Source organism: Gymnoscopelus microlampas, assembly GCF_963454915.1.
Source record: "Gymnoscopelus microlampas genome assembly, chromosome: 5".
Taxonomy (NCBI): Eukaryota; Metazoa; Chordata; class Actinopteri; order Myctophiformes; family Myctophidae; genus Gymnoscopelus; species Gymnoscopelus microlampas.
In genome coordinates, this window is record NC_139942.1 from 40810063 (window position 1) to 40816959 (window position 6897).

Consider the following 6897-nt stretch of genomic DNA (forward strand, 5'->3'; position numbering starts at 1 on the left):
AAAATATGCTCCCCATTGACTTACATAGTACTGTAAACAGCTCTCAAAGTCACTCTTTTAGCACGTAAACGAGCACAGCTTAGCACATAAGCGGATCCAGATCTTCAAATAGTACCCCCCACTTTCTTTTTCTTCTCTTGTACATATTTTTCACTCTTCATACCAGTAACCTGTAAGCTGATTGTATGACATTCTGTATAGTAGTGTGTATATCTGTCTGTCTCTTATATGTCATCATGATTTGTGTGCATGGGGATCTCATCTTAAACAAGCTCAGTGCTTAATGAGTCTTCCAGTTTATTAGACCTTGTATTGTGAATTTGTACTTCCATGTACTGTTGTTCTCATGTCCTACTAAATAAAGTACATCAATCAATCAATCAAAATCAGCAGGAAGTTGACTTTAAATTTTTTTTTAACAGTACTGGGTTTTGTGATGTTTATATTAGTATATATTTATTTTTAAAGCCATCTCGGGAATGCTCCCCCCTTTTTGTTCTATGTTGGATCAGAACCCTACTACATACCAGACCTGCTCGAGCGATCTCCTGACACTCAAGGTTCCTTTTGCGCAGACAGAGTTAGGCAAGACAGCATTTTCTGTCAGTGCTCCATCTGCCTGGAATGAGCTCCAGAGGTCCTTGAAAATCAAATCACTTCAATCCTTATAGGTTATTTCAGGGAAATGGTTTCCAATATTTTTGTTCAGAATTGTAACTGCTTTATTTAATTATTTATTTTTGGTATATCTGTTCTAGTTCTCTCTTTTAGTTTTTTGAGTGCTTCTGTATTCTGATTCATTATTCATATGTTTTATGTTGCTGTATGTGAAATGAATTTCCATTCCTGTTGATTACTGTGTTCTGTATCTCGGCTACATTGAAAATGATGGCCTGCCCCTCAACTGTACTCCAAGCTGAAATAAAGGCTATGATGATGATGATATAGGTGTCTATATTGTAAAAGAAATTCCAACGATATAAAATGCAATTCCAATTGGTATTAATGAAGGGGGGAAATAATTTACCTAAATAACGTTTAAGTTTTACTATCCACAAGTTTCCTAGGGCGTTGTGGGCATCACTTCCTGTCGATTTGATCCAATCAAATCCATGAGAAGGATTTGTGTTTAAAACTTTAAAATAATGATCTGTTATCTATGGAGTTTGAACACAGGACCTTTGGGACATGTAGAGACTAGAGAGCATCTATTATTGTGCTTGCTGTGAGTCTAAAGTCAAATAGATTAATCACACACACAAAAAAGCCTATAGAAGCTTGTTTCCATAGTGCTGTCTCCATATTCAAGCATCTAAACAAGGAACAAAAACAAAAATAAAAAAATGAACTGCATATCTTGATATATTTAGTTTGTTGTTAGTTAAGCCATTAAGACCGGGAATGCATGTGTGTCATTTTTAGATGTCTTTGGCTATTCAAAAATAGAAGATCTACAAGCTCATAGCATGGCTATGAGCTTGTAGATCTGCTATTTTGAAAAATCATGACCATCTTTGAATATACATTTTTTAAAGCAAACATTTGTAAAATATGTTGTTCCAGGGGCCAAATAAATCTAAAAATGACACAGATGTGTTCCCGGTCTTGATGTGTCAGAGTGGCTCACGGTGATAGGACACTGTCTACATAATCCAAAGCTTGTGGGTTCAAATCCTCCTCCTGCATCTTTACTCCGAAGCATGTGTTGAACACTGACATCCAGGAACCACAATTAAATGTGTCGAGGTGCCGTAAGGCAGTGGATAGTTGGTGGACACCTCTGTGGGCTTTGGCACAGAAAGCCACACGGCGACCAGGGCCACAGGTTCAATTCCCATCTCTGCAAGCAAGGCCACAAGTTCAAGTCCAGCCTAGCACCGGCACCGAAGCCAATACTCATGGATGTACTCAGTACAGTGGGGGCGTTGTTTCCACACAGTAAAAGTGGGTGTTATGGCAAAATAAATAACACCCGCTTGAACTTTTATAAAAAACAGTGACTTAATTGTCATCATGGACAGACTGGAAAACTGCTGTTTGGACGCCATCTAGTGTCCATCATCAGACACTACATGTGTATGGAGATTATTCGTCACACTGGCTGCACGCAGCCAGTATGCGCGCAACGAAACCCATTATATCAGGTCTCGTTAGGACGCGTCTCACTAGCCAACACACACAAGAGGGGGTTGGGGTGTGCTGAAACCAGTGCACCCCGAAACAGGTTGGGAATTGATTGCGTGAAACAATCACCTGTGCGTCCAGGCTCAATGTTAGTAAACAAATAATTGGTCTATAAATCAGTTCTCAAACTTCTTCATGTCAAGGACCCCCACACATTAATGTATGCATTTGGCCACGGACCCCCATCTGAGAATATGTTGTGCCAGGGACCCCAGAAGAGAAGATTTATGTTAAGAAATTCAACATTATTCAAACTTTTCCAAACATTTTCGAGATTTTTCAAAACATTTAAAAAATTGCAGATCTACAAGCTCACAGCAAGCCACGAAGTGACGCTGTGAGCTTGTAGATCTGCTATTTTTGAAAAGCCAAAGTATAAAATGTGGAGCTTTCTGATTCCACACAGGTGTAGATGGTTTAGTGTTGATGATGATGACTGATAGCAGTCTGGGGATCAACATCCAGTTGGAAAACGGAAACGGAAATGGTGCGTCTATGTCTTGTTCGCGTCTTGTTCAGCGCACCGGATCCAGTAGGCGGGGCTTTGGACCGGATGTGAATACGGGTTGAAATTGGACGCATGCGCACAACGTCTTCTTGATTCGAAAAGTTTGTTGTGAACCGTGCCACTGTGTGCTCTAGAAGGTAAAATAATGTTTGATTTATATCAACATGACACGTTTTTATCCACTAATATTTAACACAATTATTATTTAAGCATTCGAGGTGTTGTAGGACTGTGAATTATTATGACACCAAACATGGACAAATATAAGAAATATTGTGTTTTATAACCGAGGGAGAAAATGCATCAAACTAGTCATTTTTATCCGGTCTTGACTTTTACTTCATAGATATAATATGCAAATGTCTAAATCGATTAATTCATCTATTATAGTCTTGATTCAAGGCTATAGCATCAAACATACATATTTGTTCCAAATGATCACAACTAAATTGTCACCTAAAGTTTAAACGTTAAACCACACTCACTGTGAGGTTTGTAGATCTAACCCCGCCATATATACATTAATGTGCGTTTATAATCTATTTTAGCCTTGGAACAAGACGGTCAGGGATTTTATTGATGGTGATCGAGTCTGATGTTTGTTAGTAGTTTTGAACGGCTCATAAATCCCCATAAATGAACCCAATCCAACACATAAAGTGTTTAAACAAAGACACGGATGTAACTCTTCAATACGGGTCTGTTGTGTTCCGTAATATTACGTAAAGTTGAATAAAGACGCGTTTTAATCCCGTGTGTGTCGGAACGCAGTTCTATTTCCACATTTACATGGAGTGTAATACCTGCGTTCACCTGCTGCAACATCCCCACTTTACCAAATATTTTGTGGTTCTGTGTTTAAGGCTCGTGCGTCTACGTTTATGTATGCATTGTAAATATAAAGTGAATATCTGAAAGCCACAGATGTTATCCTTACATACGGGGTGTTAGTGTTCAGTTAATATTCAGTATAGTTTAATAAAGAAGTGTTTTAATCCCGTATGTGGATGAACGTCATTGTATTTCCTGGATTACATGGGGTGTAATACCTGCAACAGCGCCACTTACACCCATTGAATGATACAGTGATGTTCAGACAGACCAGATTGAAACATTTATTCATTGAATAATACGGAATATTAGTCCGTATGGTGGGATAACATCTGTGCCTTTTAAACACTTTATATTTAGAATTGATACATTTATGGAGATGTTTGAGACTTTAACATGGAACTAACTACAAACACCATTTTGGAGAGTTCAAGAATGTCATAGATGAGATCATAATAATAATAATAATAATGTTTTATTTGTGCAGCCCTTTTCACATTTCATACTTGTCATAAAATATCTAGAACAAAACAAATGTAAAAGCCTAAGGATAGGATAGATAACGGAGCTAAGTTGTTTACAACATAACATAACACTCAGGCAGGAGAATAAGTAGGCTAATCTAAACTAAATATTGATATCAAACTCGATAAGAAGAAATCTGAGTCTTGATCCAATGCTAAAATGAAACTATAATATAGTCTTTATCGGCAGGAAACCTCAGAATGTCCAAAACGGTTACTTTTCAGGATTCAAAAATGGCAAAAGTAGCAGATCTACAAGCTCAAACCGTGTTTTGTGCGTTTCAAGCTTGTAGATCTGCTACTGTTGATGCTTTTATGCGATGCTGTAGTATGATCAAGTAGGACGAGAGGTTGAACCACTTTAACCATTATCTTATGCTTTGGGCTATTCAAAAAATAGCAGATCTACAAGCTCATAGCGCGGCACCGAGTGCCACGCTACGAGCTTGTAGATCTGCTATAAATAAAAAAAAACATGGACATTTTTGCACATTTTCAAAATATGTTTTAAAGATTTACATTTTTAACTCTAATATTTGCTTCCGGGGGGATTCTACAAATGTCTTCTAAATCATAACTGTTTTTTGAAAAGAACTTATGTTGCTATAATCAAACTTTTTCATGTCAAGGACAAGGACCACCCAAAATATGTATTTGGCCGTGGACCCCCATCTCAAAATGTTGTTCCAGGGACCCCCCAGAAGCAAAGATTTGAGTAAAATAAATATGCACATTTTCACGATTTTTCAAAAAATAGCAGATCTACAAGCTCATAGCGCGGCACTCGGTGCCTTGCTATGAGCTTGTAGATCTGCTATTTTTGAATAGCCAAAGTGTAAGATAATGGTTAAAGTGGTTACACTGATGCGTTCCCGGTCTTAAAGGGTTAACACTATAGCATACATGGGCAACTGGCGGCCCGGTGGCCACATGCGGCCCTCACCTTCACTTAGTGCGGCTGCAGGTTAATAGTGATATATTATTGATTTCAGCTGTTCAAATTCCAAACATGCAATCATGACCCGCTTTAATTACTTCAGTCTGATATTATTAGTTTAATGACTGTCCAATGTATTTGTATTTAAGTTCATAAAGTTAACTTAAGTATAACTAAATGTATTTTAAATTAAATAAAAAAAGATACGTTTCAGGATTCTAATTAAAAAATACCAAAAAATAATTAAGGATTCCGAAATAGCAAAAATAGCAGATCTACAAGCTCTGAGCTTGTAGATCAGCTATTTTTTTTCTGTCCGACAGTAACAATATGCAATGTGTCCTTCTTGAGTGGAGTGTGGAAATATAGTGGCCCTCTACATCATCAAAGTTGCATCACCCCTGCACTATAGCCTACTTAAAAACTCGATTTTCTATTATTGTTTTTATTATTATAAAATATATTAAATGTAATGTTGGTGTATATCTGTGTCTTGCAGGTTAATCATGTGGTGACCTTCTGCAGAGTGGACTAAATCTACTTCATACAGTGAGTTGAAAACGCTGAGTCATGGCTTCTAGCTATGACTCAGCGTTTGACTCGCTGTATGAATGCTTCAGGGAAGGTTCAAAGGATGGATGGAGTCATCAGGAGATAGCTGGTAATAGAGTGTCTGTAACTCAGGACAAGGGGCAGGAAGATGGAACCTCGACAACGCAACAACGAGCCCTGAGAGCTGAAACGTATAACGGTGCCAACGAACGCTCTCCGTTGGAGATACAAGGCGTACGGTGCTCGGGACGTGGTGCCATACAACCTACGCGGCTCTATTAATACCAGCTATCTTCAACCACGCGGCGGGAGACCCCACACGGTACGTACCTGTATCACACCTAGCCAGCAGTGGTGGAAAGTAACTAGGTGCATTTACTTGAGTACTGTATTAAAGGGCAAGACCACTTTGGTAGAGGTTTGGGTTGTGTAGTTACCTTGCCATGATGCAACTCCAAAGGTGGGCAAGAAATCAAAAATAATTGCTCCATTGATTAGAAATTGATAATTCAAAATATGCTCCTCATTGACTTACATTGTACGGTAAAACAGCTCTCAAAGTCACTCTTTTAGCACAAAAACGAACGCAAACAAAGTTGATTCAGACAATATAAAACATCACCAAACCCAGTACTGTTTTTCTTTTTTTAATAAAAATGTCAACTTCCTGTTGATTTTGCCATTTTAATAAGTAGAGAACCCGGACTGGATCCGCGGATCCGGATCCAGATCTTCAAATAGTAAAATCAACAGGAAGTTGACATTTTTATAAAAAAAAAAACAGTACTGGGTTTGGTGCTCTATATTGTCTGAATCAACTTTGTTTGGGTTCATTAACGTGCTAAAAGAGTGACTTTGAGAGCTGTTTTAACGTACAATGTAAGTCAATGAGGAGCATATTTTGAATTATCAATTTCTAATCAATGGAGCAATTATTTTTGATTTCTTGTCAACCTTGGGAGTTACATCATGGCAAGGTAACTACACAACCCAAACCTCTACCAAAGTGGTCTTACCCTTCAAGTACAATTTCAAGGGATGTGTACTTTACTTGAGTATTTCCAAATTTCAATACTTTTACTCCACTACATCTCGGATCCAAATATTGTACTTTTTACTTCTCTACATTTATTTGAAAACTTTAGTTAATTACTTTGTAGATTTTAATTATAATTACAAAAAATGTATTAACCACTTCAGCCCTATATACATTTTGGCCATTTGAAAATAGCCGATCTACAAGCTCACAATGTGTTGCGATGCGACACATTGTGAGCTTGTAGATCTGCTATTTTCAAAAGATTTTAATATATTTTGAAATTTGTGAAACAGGATATTCTACATAATGAGTACTTTTATTT